This window comes from Pituophis catenifer, unplaced genomic scaffold (genome assembly GCF_029215685.1).
Source record: "Pituophis catenifer annectens isolate HBS135680 unplaced genomic scaffold, rPitCat1.0.hap2 SCAF_6, whole genome shotgun sequence".
NCBI classification, from domain to species: domain Eukaryota; kingdom Metazoa; phylum Chordata; class Lepidosauria; order Squamata; family Colubridae; genus Pituophis; species Pituophis catenifer.
In genome coordinates, this window is record NW_027256886.1 from 32,573,132 (window position 1) to 32,588,766 (window position 15,635).

General features: G+C 36.2%; 1 pseudogene; it reads right to left on the reverse strand.

Moving 5' to 3' along the window:
* Positions 1-13,751: 13,751 nt before the first annotated feature.
* LOC139318687 (craniofacial development protein 2-like) lies at positions 13,752-15,635 on the reverse strand (annotated as a pseudogene).

Below are 15,635 nucleotides of genomic sequence, written 5' to 3' on the forward strand. Positions count from 1 at the left end.
ACTGGACATTTTTATTAATCTATATATTTTAATAATTTGTTTCCTTCTGGGGCATTCGGATAATATACTATATGTTAGACTGTGAGGCACAAATAACTAGACTCAAATTTAATGCCTCATGCTGGGAACTTTTTCTGAAAAAAACTAGCTCTTTGAAGAAGGATGCAATTCTGGGAAAGTAAAGGAAAGATAAGAGCAGGGTGAATGGAGTCAATTAAAATTTCAATGGGTATACCATTAGAAGAACTGAAGGACCAGGTTAGGGTCAGATTATCATAAAGAAAATCTATGTAGTCACTGGGAGTCAACAGTGACCTGACGACACATAATTTTTTTTTTTTTTATTTGATTTATATGCCGCCCTTCTCCGAAGACTCAGGGCGGCTTACAATGTGCTCAGCAATAGCCTTCATCCTTTTGTATATTTATACAAAGTCAGCTTATTGCCCCCACAACTGGGTCCTCATTTCACCTACCTTAGAAAGGATGGAAGGCTGAGTCAACCTTGAGCCTTGGCGAGATTCGAACCCTGCAGTAATTGCAGGCAGCTGGTCTTAATAAGCTTAATAACAGGGTGCTTTAAACCCCTGTACCACCAAGGCTCATAATCAATCAATTCTCATCAGATCTAATTGGATCAATGGTCAGGAAAAATGGATTATAGTTCAACAAATAGAGTTGTCTTCCTGGAAGGCACCCAAACAGACAAGAATGTGAGAGGCTACAGTAAAAGCCATAGATTACACAAAAAAATATGCCATGAGAATATTTCATCACAAGCAATACATGTAGCTACAATGAAATGGACGTTATTATGCTGCGCATTTTATTAAGAATGTATATGAATATGATATGACAAAATACACCGTATTTATCATCTGATTGATAATCTATATTCTATGTTCTAAGTGTCCGGGAGACTAAAAGACTGGCTTGTGTAATTGTATCATTACTTTGAAGGCTGACCTAGAAATAAATATTCTAACTTATTGCAGGTGTACATAACTCAAACTTAGGCTATACACATATTACCTTTAAATGACAGTAACAGTAACAGAGTTGGAAGGGACCTTGGAGGTCCTCTAGTCCAACAGGAAACCTATACTAGGGATTCGAACTGCCGATCTTTCTGATCGACGACTTCAGACAGCTAGTTCTTTACTGCATGCTAGAAGAAAATGTGTCATGGCTTAGGCTCTTTTGCACATGTATGATGAATTAAAATGCAAATAGTTCTTCCATTCAATAATTTTAATTTCATTTTAATCAAGTGGCTTTAAATGAGTAGTAACTACTCAATTATTAGTCCCAGAAAGATTTTTCCTGAGCAGCATAATATGTTTACCTAACCCACAATTTGCAATCATTTCAGTGTAACTTGATTAATCAAGAAATATTATTGTCTTGGTGTCAATTATTTTTAAACCTAATCCAATATTTTGATAAGAAAATTCATCATACTTGAAAATCAAAATAGGCAGCAGAACATAAAGAGAGGAAGAATTAATATTAAGGCAACATACTAGTGCAAAGTCAATGTATAAAGTGCATGTATAAACCCAATTGCTTTGGACTTGACTGAGAACTCTTAATTGATTGCAGGGATATGAAAATCCTTCAAAATATTATTTGCAAATTGTGAAAATATGGATGAAGCTCCTAGGTTCAAATCAACAAATCAAACACTTTTTCCCAGGATTTCATAAGTTGCTTAAGCTTTATAAGTTTTCTCAATACACATGAATGCTAATCCACTTTGCTTTCCATCTTTGCAGCTTGGAGTTACAGCTTCAGTTATATAAAAGCAGCCATAAGTAGCATACAAAACAGCTGTAGGAGAATATAAAAAGGTATGGCTGCTTTAATGATTTAAGGAGGAATGCTATGAGTATATGTGTTCCTACATCGTGAAATGTTTTTGAATACTTTGCTAGTTTTGCATTTTGCTCATCCTTTCTCATTTTACTCTTCTATTAATCATACGTTGCTATCTAGGAACACTACAGGATTTCATCTATTTTTTATTTTTAAACATGCAGACCTGATTCAATATTCTCAAGCCAATATGTACTTTGGAATGCAATAATCTTTTCACATTGCTTCAAATGTGTAGTTCTCAGTTCAATAATATATATATATACACACACAAAATTATGCTTATATACAAAATTATGCTTTCCTGCACTGTTCTGGCTGCTCATCTGTCAAAACATGCAGATTTTGAAAAAGTTCTGTCATTGTTCTCTCAGGGTTTTTTAAAAAAATAAAAATAAATATTAAAATTTGGTTTGGTTTGTTTATTGTTTGGAAAGGAGGGCAGGGGAAGGGAGATGGGAGGGGAGGGGAGGGGAGAGGGGAGGGAGGGGAGAGGAGAGGAGAGGAGGATCTTTGAAATAAGCTGATAGCAGTTGTCAATATGATGATCAAAAGATTGCTTATCAGTAAGGAAGAAATAGAACAAAGGAAACATGAGATGGTTTTCCTGAAGCATTTTGCCCAGCCGGGATTCCATTCTTTACAGCTCACAAGGAGGCAAAAACTGTTGTTAGGATGAGGGATGGAAAGGATTCTAGGTATTAGTGAATAAATTCATGAAGAAAGAGAGGAGGTAAACTTCATCAACTTGGAAATTGCCCAGTAAATTATCTGGAGGGGGATGAAGGGTTAAAAAATTGAAAAGAAGATAAGCAAATTAGAAACACAACCCAGAAGAGAGATCAGACAGTCAGAAAAAGCTGCATGAAAATTTGCAAAGACAGCTAGAATTTACAGAGACCACTTTGCCAAAGAGGAGACAGTTGGTTTAAGTATCTGCTTAAAGGTGCATTGTACCTTTAAGGAGATTGCTCTATTGTGTGAGGGAGAGAAAAGGCCATAGTTCTCAGCAGGCTTCTCTGCAGGATACAGAGAGATTCATGTCATTGAGTTTAATAGCTTACATTTAAGTTGCCCCTTTTCCTGTTTGCTACTGCCTATATATCTGAATGGTTATTTTTCTCTAATGCCAGTAGTGAAGTCCTAGATTTTTCATACCAGAGGTTTAGTACAGAGTGCCCCAGAATGGATACAGCGCAGCCTGCTCCCAGAAGATTTGGTATGTGGCTTTTTGAAATAAATTACACAGGAGCTGAATGAGCTCCTGCTTAAGAGAACTTTGGGAAAATACCTCCTTGCTTCTTAAAACCAGTTTCTGTAATATGTTGACCAAACATTAACAAAAATCATCCTGACCCCATCCATGTCTGAAAACTTTGAGCTGGCACAAAGAAAAGTTAATGAGAACTTATCTTTTATATGCATTGCAAGCAAGCACGTTTTTTAAAAAAGGGTATTTTGTAATAGAAGGGGGGAGAAGCTTACAGTGGCCCCTTCTATGTCAAATTTCTCTTGTCATTAGATACTATATAGGAATTTCCACATTCAACTGCCTCCTCCAACATTCCTTTTTTGATATGGAAAAAAAGCTATAATTCTTTGTTATTTATAATTCATAAAATGGGGTTACCATTGCAATAGGTAGCTTCTTTTAAAACAATACCCGACTTTTCCAATAGGAGACAATGGTAATAACTGGGAGTGACACTTCAACTTCTACCATTAATGAGTTATTACTGTAATAGTAGAAACTGTTCTTTGGTGAAAGTCAGTCACTCAAAACATTATGAGTGATTACTTATGGCAGGCCTATCAAACTGGCAGCCCAATTTGCCTGTTTGACATTTTTTGCCTTTGTGAAGCCGGGGTGGGTGTGGCTTGCGTGTGATGTGTCCGGCTGATACATCACGTGCAGGCCCATCCACCCCGGCTTCACAAAGGCAAAAAATGTCACGATACATCATAATATGTCACATGACATGATTGAGTTTGACACCCATGACTTATGGGATTTGTGTCCTCATTTTTTATATTATTGATTAGTGATAGGATTTCAGCAAGAAAATACAATGGCTTTGGAATTAGAAAAAAAATCATTTGCCTTACAAAATGCATTGCATATAAATGATAGAATGAAATCAATGTACACTTATCATTCATCTTATTTTTCCTGTAGAATTATGATGTTGCTCATACTGAGCTCTCTTCATGCCAAGTTATCATGGGTCCTTTTGACATAAATAATAAAATGCATAATAAATAATATGTGTTTATCATTTTGTAAATGGCCTCAATACTGAGGAAGTAGTCAATCAGCAGCAGCCATCACTCTGTTTCAATGGTTCTTTTTTTTTTAAGTTGAAGCTCTGTATCTAGAAGAAAGTAGGTTATTTTGAATAATGAAATATAATATAGCTTTCTGTTCTCCTGACTGCTGTGCCAAATGAAACATGAAGCATAATCTGTGAGAAGGTTTTTCCTCTTCTGACCCTATGATGGAGACTGCAGCAGAATGGATGGATAGATAGATAGATAGATAGATAGATAGATAGATAGATAGATAGATAGATAGATACCCTATTTTCCCCAAAATAAGACCTCCCCTGATAATAAGCCCAATCGGGCTTTTGAGTGCATAGCAATAAGGCCAAGCGTTTATTTCAGGGTTCAAAAAAATATAAGACAGGGTCTTATTTTGGGGGAAACACGGTAGATAGATAGGTAGGTAGGTAGGTAGATGATAGATAGATGATAGATAGATAGATAGATAGATAGATAGATAGATAGATAGATAGATAATGCCAAATGTAAGATGCAAAATATATAAAATAAACTCTACTGCCATTATATCTTGATGCACCCTGAAACAGTAAGATATAGCCAGTTTTATTATGTGAAAGAAGAAGGATATTTTGGCACACAACTGAGGAAGTAGGACAAAACCACTATGCTTTTTTTGCCTATAACTGTTAATAGATTGGCAATTCCCAGTGCTAAGCTAGTGATTTAAAAAAGAAAAATATTGACTTGTAGTTTTTTTAATGAAAACAAATAAGCTTGTTTTAAAAATGAAAAAAAAACCCAACTTCAATTTTTCAGAGAAACTTCACATTTTAGGAAAAGATGTGTAAAACAAACCATCTCTAGGCAAAGAAGATTAATATGGTTTTTAGTGGATAATATAATTCTTATCTCTTCTAGTTAGGCAAATTTTATAGCAGTGACCAAGGAAACCTGTATCATAATCAGGAATATTGTTTAAATTTACCTATCCCCAAAAAGTAGATACAGTTCATTGGGTGATAGTCACTATTCACTCTCTCTCAACTCAGTATTTCTCACATAGTTGCAAGGGAAAATTTGTAGAAAATTTAAAAACTACCAAATGTAGTCACTGGAGAAAAGAAATAATAAAGGAGGCATAGGAAGACAAGGCATTACATTAAAAAGAATAACAGGGAAAGCAGATAATAACAAGAACTGTCAATGGCTAAGAGCAGGGAAGTTGAAAAAAGAGGTGCTAATGCTAGCTGCACAAGACCAAGCCAATGTTTGATGCAATCCCAAAATAACTGGAGCACCACTTTAACACCATCGGCATTGATAAATTCATCATCAGTCAATTGCGAAAGACAGTTTTACCTAAAACAGCTTACATCCTGTGTTGATATCTATATGACAATCAAACATTGACATCTGACTATCTCAGGTCCTTGGAAAGGATTCAATAGATGGACAAAAATACCAAATCCAGCCTGAACATCTGGCTGACAATGAGGTGAGCCACAATAACATCGCAACAATACTGTAATTAATAGATAACAACTCAAACTAAAAAAAATAAATACTTAAAATGCCAACGTGATTAAAAATCTTTTAGCTCAATGACACGCAAGCTCCTTTGGAATAGAATTTTAGGGATTTTTATTTTAGGGATTTTTGCACTTCTATATCTGTTTCAGAATTTATTCATGAGAGTTGTATGGTATTGATTCAATTTGAAAATACATACTGAGCAGGGAATTAGAATTTGATTTATGTTAACCATCTGCACCAAAAAGTTGTGTTTACTTTTTTTTATGTGCCCCAAAAAACCCCATATTTGACAAAAGGACTATTTTGAGCTTCTGATGCCTCCGAAAGGGGAGATCACAAGATGAGAGTGACAGAAAATAACCATACTTAACAATCAGAGAGATACCAATGGTGAGAAATCACCATTCTTCATAAGATTCTTGGGAGTTATTTTTTTTTTAAGGATTCTTTTTTAACCTTTGAAATAATTCCATGCAATCAAGACATTTTTGTATCTGAAATCCAGCATAATATTATTATTATTATTATTATTATTATTATTATTATTATTATTATATCATAATAAGATAATTTTATTAGAACAAATGTTTTATAAAGAATATATACACATGCACACAAAATATAGAAATAAAGACAGCACCTTTAAAATGAAAAACTACATAATGGGGCACCTGATATAGGGAAAATTATATTTCAGTTGTACTTTTGATTCTTCTACCAGTCAATAGCAATCTAATACTGAGCTTAATGGACGTAATCAAAATTGTTGGAGGTTTTCTTTTTTGTTGGTAGATGAGTTCAAATTCTTTAAATGCATGTTACGATAGCTTGATTGCTTAATTTTTCTTCTTTATGATGTTTTGAGAACTTGTAATGAGGTAAACAACCTTATTTTATGTCAAATCCTGGAGGAATGACTGGTGGGGACAGGAAGGTAATCAGGAAAGAAAAACATGCTATTTAAAATCACAAGTCTTCATAAATGCCTCTTTTTATTTATTTCAAGGTTGCTGGAACAGCTGGAAATTTGTGCCTCCGATTTGGCACCAGCAGCAGTATAATTTTGAAAATCAGCGAGCCTTCTAACATCATCTTTTTTCAGACCTTTTTTTACAGAGGGAGAAATCAAAAGTACACTTTTTCCTGTAGAGCAAGTGTTATTGGTGTCATAAAGTGTGTGTAAAATAAAACAGAAAAGCAGTCACTGGGGTTTTTATATACAGATGAATCACTACTGTTGAAGGTCAATGGATGCCTCTGAGAGAACATTACCATACACTCCACATAATACACCATTACATTCAGGGAGAGGAGGTTGGGCTGAATGAGTGCAAACAGCTCTTCATAAAAGACAGCATTATCACTACAGTAATGAATTGACTGATGAACTTTCATCTGACCTGCCAACCACAGAAACAGAAATTATTCTATTCAGCAGAGCTTATGATCCGTATACAATGATTATGCCAAGGCCAGTCAGATTGGAGAGGGTTTGTTTTTTTGTTTTTTAAAGAACTGACTTATAATTTATGGGTATAATTTAACCATGAATAGAGTTTTGAATTATTGTAATAGACAAGATGTCAACAGCGATGCAGGGGGAAAATGTTCCTATCCCCATTATTGCAGCACTACTGATCAGAAGGTGGAGGTGGGTTTCTTTGATGTCAAGTCTAGTTGGATTAGAGCTATTTTCTTTATGCCAAAACAAAATGAGATTAGTCCTATACAGGGACTATACTCCATTCTAAAAATGGGTACATGACATGGACACATACATCCAATGTTCTTTTTCACAATGTCCCCAACCTTCTCACATTATCAAACTAAATATTCTTCTCAAATACAATGCAGGTTGTAACTGCAGAATTATATCAGTGCTATGAATAGTACTTGTTCAATATATTTCTGTGGTTTATTTCTCCCTATGCTAAGAAGTGTATAAAAAATAAGAGTAGATCTTAAAAGGCTTTTTCCCATTCATCAGGTGTGCTTTCAATGCACAGAGAGGAATTCCTGGACAAGTATACTAATATTATAAGCTCCTAAATTTTATAAATAAAGTTATAGGGATCAGTGAGACCATAGACCAAGATTGACTCTAGGTTCATTTACCCAACAACATAGGTTTGTTTTTAGGGAGTTACCTATTCTTTACCTAAGTTACCTAAGAGTATCTTAGGTTGCTTACCGATGTCCATATGTATTTAATTGTGATCAGTTTTTTGGACATACATGGATTATTACCACTTATAGAAGAACATACAAAAAATGATCTATTATACAAATTACAAGATTACAATCACCTTTCTGCAGTGAATCAATGTAATACAGATATAATATATAATTACAATTAAATAGAATTTCTTATTGCTTTTTTCTTCATGCATTCTTTTTTTATTTTTTCACTAATGAAAATAGATTTAAAAAGAATAAGAAAATTCTATTGATAATCTTTGAATATATTATGTTTAGCTCATCAATTCATTCTTTTCAAGATATCAACTATAATGATTCCATGGAAACTTCAGGTAATTCTTCATTATACTTTGGATGAGGTTTACTTATTTATCGTATGGCATTGTTATATTAGCTAAGAAACTACAGTGCTAATGCAGAATAGTAGTTTGGCTGCCTGTTTACCAGTTCTGCTAGGTACATGTTTGCACACTTCTTAAGGCACACCACAGGAGGGCGAGCTAGCTTTGCATCAGAAAGAAAGATGAACGGTTTCTTGCAGCAGCATCCAAGGCCCTCTTTCTCCACTGAAGCCGCCTTGCAATAGGCATCGCAACCAGAAAGATTCAATGCCAACAAAATTCTAACTGCTGTATGAAGCTCATCTCTCCACCAAGTGGTATCTATTTATCTACTAACATGCTTTCAAACTGCTAGGTGGGCAGAAGCTGAGGCATGTGATGGGAGCTCACACTCCACGCAAAGCTAGGACTTGAACTGCTGGACCAGAGACTACTTCCAGCGTCATTAAGCCTCTGAGTCACCACACCTCATTTTGGACGATATATCTGCTTCAATATAAGAACCATACTGTTGCAATATTTTCAGGATCAGACTCAATAATATTAGTGAGAGTTAAAGGTTTAAATATACTTCCTTTTATTTACAATAGGCATTCTATATTCACTGAATATTCACAGATAGAAGCCGGGAAAAGGGTGTAGGTGGCTCCTTATATATACAATGGGTGGAGCTATAAGTGGGAGTGGTGAATTATGAATACATTAAGAAGTGAAGAATAAGTTAACCCCTGATACCCCATTCATATACTATTTACACATTAGAGAATAAGGCATTTACATCTGACACATACAATTAAAAGAATAGAATAGAATAGAATAGAATAGAATAGAATAGAATAGAATAGAATAGAATAGAATAGAATAGAATAGAATAGAATAGAATAGACTTTTATTGGCCAAGTGTGACTGGACACACAAGGAATTTGTCTTGGTACATACGTTCTCAGTGTACATAAAAGATACATTCATCAAGAATCATAAGGTACAACACTTAATGATAGTCATAGGATACAAATAAGCAATCAAAGAAAAAAAGGGAGAAAGAGAGTATCTATTTATTGCAATGTTTTTAGCTAAATAACACAGAACATACAAAATTTAAAGGAAAATAATAAAATTGAAAGAAACTTTTCACTTGCTGCAAATAAGACAATATGTTGTTTGTAGCAGTTTAGACCACTCCCCTTTTTATCAGATAGCAGCACACAAAGACTAATATTTATTTTTGCCCTGGATAATAATTTCTGATTATCTGATTCTTATACAATGCAGCTGAATTTCATTTTAACATGCTTAGAGTTAGGGTTAAATTTCTTTTGATAGCACAACTATATTTCCACCATTTTAGAATGCCCTTATTAACCAGGAGTTTCATTATTGATGTTAGGTTTCTGCTTCGAAATAAATGGTCAGCCTTGAGGGACTTCACTCAACATGCAGTTTAACTTACAATTATTCAGGCCAGGTAACTACTAAAAGGAGCAAAGCACAGACTCATACTTCCTTCTGATCTAAGCATTAGATTCCTTAGAGGTTTAACTAGTCTTTGCTCTCTGTGTACGTTCAGGCATAGATAGAAAAGAAAGGAAGGGACACAGGGCTGTCAGCTGCTGTAGGAAGTAACTCTTTATCTGAACATTGTTAGCATTGCTAGAGGCAAATTAAAAAAAATTATCATCTCCTTCTCCAGCCATAGCCTAATTCATTGCCTAGGGATCAAATGTGCTCACAAACAACCACTGCCATATGTTTTAGTCCCACTGACAGAGCTTAATTATTTAGGTATTGTTTAATCCATTTGTTTGTTTCTACAATTATTAGTGGGTCTATTTCAGTAGAAATACTTCTCAGATTACTGCGGGAGACAACATTTTCAATTTATATATATATAAACATTATAAATGATATTACATCCACAGTCACTAAACAGAAAGGATAATACTGACAATAGAACACATATTGAGACTAAAAGTTACAAGGCCTAGGGAATCCAGAAATGGTTTATCCAGTGCTCAAAAACAACTAGATGATTAAGAAGTGCAGTGCAGCCTTTGCCAATAATGGATCATAGGACAAAACACTGTTTAATATAATATTTTATTCCTTACTCAAAAAGTGGAATGAAGGAAGTATGTAGAGCTGGTTTCTAAAAACCAGCTTTTATTATTACCATGGCAATGTAGTCTCTTTTGTTCTGGTATATATCATCCGTGCCATTAGTACTAGCCCAGTGGATCATATCCAAGGCCAGAGCAGGTGTTCATAGCAGGATCCCTTACCTTTAGGGCGTACCTACTGCACAAATGTGATCGTTAACAACCTGCATCTTTGTAATTAGACCATCAGCCAACCTTAATTGACTGAGCCAAGGAATAACTTTATTAAGCCCAATGTGTTTCATTATTTAGCCATGGCACCCTAATTAAAAGAAACTGCTATGGGAGATTCCCCTCCTGCTGCTGCAACTTTAAACTCATAATACCACCTACAGAAGTAACACTTTCAAGAAAAATCCGAATGCCTAGAAGAATTAGAGTTGGGTGGATAATCAAGTTCTGAAAATCAAACTGAAAATTATAACATAAAACAGTCATAATTTATAATCACTACACTGGGTACCTTATCAAAAAATCTTGCATGGCACTTAGAAAATATGCACATTGACAAAGTTTCCATCTGACATTTACAAAAGGCAAAATAAAACAAAGATAGAGCCAATACTAATAGGTGCCTTGGGTGCAATTCCAAAATATCTGGAGTAACACTTGAACACTATCAGCATTGACAAATCCAGTCTAAATATCTGGCTTACCAACCATACTAATAAATCTAAATATCTAAGCAAAGTAATCTCTATATATGCCACTTACATGGCATTGCCAAATGGTGTCTAAAGAAAGACAGGAAAAAGAGAAGAATTCTATTTATTTCTTATACATGGACAACACTACCATAGGAACGTAGATTCTCCACATGTGAATACTTGCGCTGAATAGCTGCTGCTGGATACAATATCATACTCTCGCAACTTGGGCGTCCTCCTGGATTCACGGCTGTCTTTAGAAGAGCACTTGACGGCCGTGACCGGGAGGATTTTTCATCAGGTTCGCCTGATCCGCCAGTTATGTCCTTTTCTAGATTGGGACTCCCTACACACAGTCACTCATGCCCTCGTCACCTCTCATCTGGACTATTGTAACACTCTCTACATGGGGCTCCCCTTGAGGTGCACTCGGAGGCTCCAACTGGCGCAGAGTGCGGCCGCGTGGGTGGTGATGGGAGCAACGTGGAGCTCCCATGTAACACCTCTCCTGCACGAGCTGCACTGGTTCTCGGTGGTCTTCCGAGTGCACTTCAAAGTTTTGGTTACCACCTTTAAAGCGCTCCATGGCTTAGGACCTGGTTATCTACGGGACCGCCTGCTACCACCAATAGCCTCCCACCAGCCAGTACGCTCCCATAGAGAGGGGCTCCTCCGGGTGCCGTCGGCCAAACAATGTCAATTGGCGGCCCCTAGGGGGAGAGCCTTCTCTGTGGGGGCACCTACGATCTGGAACAAGCTCCCCCCGGAGATACGGAGGATCCCGGATCTTTGCACCGTCCGTTGCGCACTTAAAACGTTTCTATTTCATCAAGCTGGCCTGGCCTAAATCTTCTCCTTTTTTAAATTTAAATTTTAAACACAAATTTTAATCTGTTTAATTATGGGGTATTTTAAAATTCAGCCTAAATTATTTAATTTGTTTTAATCTATTTTAAATTTTGTATCTCTGTGTTTTATCCTCTGGCTGATCACCACCCTGAGTCCTTCGGCAGAAGGGCGATATAGAAATTTAATAAAATAAATAAATAAAATAAATAAATAAATAAATATCCCAAAATATCCCAAAAATATTCCTGTCTCAAACAATAGCTGCATTTTAGCAGATCAAGGATTTTTTAATCCTTGAGAAAAATCCTTAAGGATTTTTTATCCTTAAGAACAAATGGCAATATGTGTTGTGACCGAGGCCCAAGTAGGTAGTAGTCGATGCAAACAGGTCCAAAACAAACAGACTTTATTAGAGCATCTGAGAATTAACTCATTTTCAGTGTAGTCCAAACTAAATCAAAACAAATTCTTCATAACACAAATTCTTCAGTCTAATCACCAATCTTGGTATAATTAGGCAAACTGCCAAAGGCTTCTCTTGGCAAAAATTCAGAAGCAGAAGACGCTGACAAGAGATAAGTGCAGCAAGACAAGAACAAGTCTATCAACGTTGTTTTCTGACAAAGAGCCCAAGAGCCTTTGCTGGTCTTTTAATCCTTATGGGAGGGGCCAATCATCTCTTGTCCCTACTCCCGAGTCATCCTCTTTGCTTTAGCTGCTCTTGCCTTCTGGCAGGTCTTCTCATATGTGCACCAGGAACAGGCTCCTCCTGTTCCTCTGTCTCTCTACTGTCAGCCTCTGGAGGCTCCAGAGTCTGCACATCACTCCCCAATGGCCCTGGCCCCATCTCTGCCTCCGACACAGACCCCTAATCTGGGCCTTCCCCAGCCTCCAGGACTGACCCATGTTCTTCCTCAGCCTCATCGCTGTCCAACTCTGCTGCCAGCTCCGCAGGCTGCTGGCAGACCACAACAATATGCAAAATAATTTAGACGGTTTCAGGTTTTCAACCTGAACATTGCTTCAGGTTTGAAAATGCAGTGAGAAGAAAAAGCAGAATTATTTTTTGGCCTATGCAATTTATCCTCTCATTTAATCTGTATACACAGGTCTTTTAAAATCTTTAGGCCACAAATTTGTTACATCTTTGTTGACATAGAGCTGCTCTTTTCCTGCAGTTTTAAATAGCTCATTGAATATTTTTAGCCTTGTGCAGTTCTTTGAATTCAAATGTAAAAGTTACTTCAGAGTTTTGTTGGATATTAATGTACTATCTGTTGGCAAATCATTCCTTAAAGCCACAGTGGTATCTTTTTCTATTTTCATATACTTGCTTTCCACAGCAGGAATGCAATGGTGTTAAAAAGAAATGTTTGGTTTAAAAAACATGCTTGCTGACAGGTGCTAGGTGTATTTATGTATGCTCCAAAGCACCTTTTCCCTTGGCATCTGAATTGCTGTACAGTTCCAGTATTTCATCAGTGCTTAGTACTTTCCTACTTGACAGATGGTCTATTGCTTGTTGTATCTTTCTTTATAGCAATGTCGATTTATAAACATATTTTCTTTGTGAAAATCTTTCTGTCATTCTATAATTTTAGGAAATGGTTTCACTATAGTCTTTCCAACTTTTAAAAACTTCATGTACCTCTGACAGATCTTTTCTCTGGAGTATTACTACAGGAGCGCAGGTATATGTTTCTCAATGATTTATCTGATCTTCTTAAAGCAATGCTAATTTTTCTTTTCTTCTTATTTTGCTCTGTTTTGGGATTCTTGATCGTAATATTCTTCTTTATTCTCTCTTGCTTGACATTGAAATTTTGAATTTAGTTACTCAGTGTCATTGTTACCCAAGACTTTCATCTTCATCTAGCTTTGACTATTATAATAACTTGTTCTGAAAGCTTAAATCTTTTTCTCTGAAATAGTTGAAAGTTCTTTCCTGCTCTGATTGTGACAGTATCTCTTACTTTTTCCTGTATTTCCATATGTTCTCTTTGTCTTTCAAATAAATTTAGTATACCAAATTTGTTACTTCCATTGGTAAATTAAAGTGATAACTGATTTTCTGACACACCTGCTTAGTTTGACTTCCTAAATAACCTGTATTTTTTATATTGTCTGTTTCAATCTATAGTTGGAAATGTCAAGACTGACTAGATAGTACATCTCCATGTACTGACATTGTTATTGATTTGATTGGACTGTTGTCCACACTCAGGTGTTGTGTCCACATTGTGGTTATCAGGGATGTTAAGCTCATTCTTCTATAGTTCTTCTGTGTAATTTTGCCACCTCTTCTTAATCTCTTCTGCCTCCTGCCATTTTGGTTCTTTATGATGCCCATCTTTGCATGAAACGTTCCCTTCATATCTCCAATTTTCTTGAAGAGATCTCTGGTCTTCCGTATTCTGTTGTGTTATTCTATTTCTGTGCACTGTTCATTTAAGAAGGCATCCTTATCTCTTCTAGCTATTCTCTGGAATTCTGCATTCAGTTGGGTGTATCTTTCTGTTTCCCCCTTGCCTTTCACTTCCCTTCTTTTCTCAGCTATTGGTAAAGCTTCCTCAGACAGCCATTTTGCTTTCTTGCATTTCTTTTTCTTTGGGATGGTTTTATTTGCTACCTCTTGTACAATGTTGTGAACCTCTGTCCATAGTTCTTCAGGGATTCTGTCTATCAGATCTAATTCTTTAAATATATTTATCACCTCTACTGTATATTCATCAGAGGTATGATTTCTTTCATACCTGACTGGTCTAGTGCTTTTTCCTACTTTCTTCAATTTAAGCCTAAATTTTGCAACGAGAAGCTCATGATCTGAGCCACAGTCAGTTCCAGGTCTTGTTTTTACTGACTGTATAGAACTTCTTCATCTTTGGCTGCAGAGCACATTTTCAATCTGATTTCTATGTTGTCCGTCTGATGATGTCCATATGTAGAGTCATCTCTTGGGTTGTTGGAAAAGAGTGTTTGCTATGGCCATCATATTCTCTTGACAAAATTCTACAATTTTGTAGAATTTTCTACAATTCTACAAAATTCTACAAATTCTTTGCCCTGTTTCATTTTGTACTCCAAGGTCAAACTTGCCTGTTATTCCAGTTAACTTTTGGTTCCTACTTTAACATTCCAATCCTCCATGATGATAAGGACATCATTTTTTGGTGTTAATTCTAGAAGGCTTCATAGAACTGGTCAACTTCATCTTCTTCAGCACCAGTGGTTGGGGCATAGACTTGGACTACTGTGATATTGAATGGTTTGCCTTGGATTCGAATTGAGATCATTTTGTCATTTTGGGGGTTGTATCCCAGTACTGCTTTTCCTACTCTTTTATTGACTATGAAGGCTACTTCATTTCTTCTGAGGGATTCTTGCCCACAGTAGAATACCTGATGGTCATCTGAATTTAATTCACCCATTCCTGTCCATTTTAGTTCGCTGATTCCTAAGATGTCAATGTTCAGTCTTGTCGTCTCTTGTTTGACCACGTCCAGCTTGCCTTGACTGATGGATCTTACATTCCAGGTTCCAATGGAGTATAGCTCTTTACAGCATCAGACTTTCCTTTCACCACCAGATGCATCCACAGCTGAGTGTCCTTTCGGCTTTGACCCAGTTGCTTCATTCTTTCTGGTGCTACTAGTACTAGCCTTCTGCTCTTCCCCAGTAGCATATTGGACACCTTCTGACCTGAGGGGTTCATCTTCCAGCATCATATCTTTTGGCCTTTTGGCACTGTCCAT